This window comes from Mus caroli, chromosome X (genome assembly GCF_900094665.2).
Source record: "Mus caroli chromosome X, CAROLI_EIJ_v1.1, whole genome shotgun sequence".
NCBI lineage: Eukaryota > Metazoa > Chordata > Mammalia > Rodentia > Muridae > Mus > Mus caroli.
This window is the reverse complement of record NC_034589.1, coordinates 57,791,529-57,791,747: the sequence shown is the minus strand read 5'-3', so window position 1 is coordinate 57,791,747 and position 219 is coordinate 57,791,529.

Genomic DNA, 219 nt, shown 5'->3' with positions numbered 1-219 from the left:
GCAGTGTCTATGGTGGCTTGGAATGAATGCCCAGAACCATTCCTTTCATCTGATAATGCTGAAGCTTTCTGTGAGTGGTGTGTGAGGCCAGGCAGAAGGAGAAGTCTGGAAGTTTAGGATATTTCTTTCCTGACAATGAGGAGGGGTCAGAGTGTCTGTTTTCCCATCTTCCACAGAAACATAGGGGCCTAAAGTCCAGACATCCCAGGCTGTTTATCT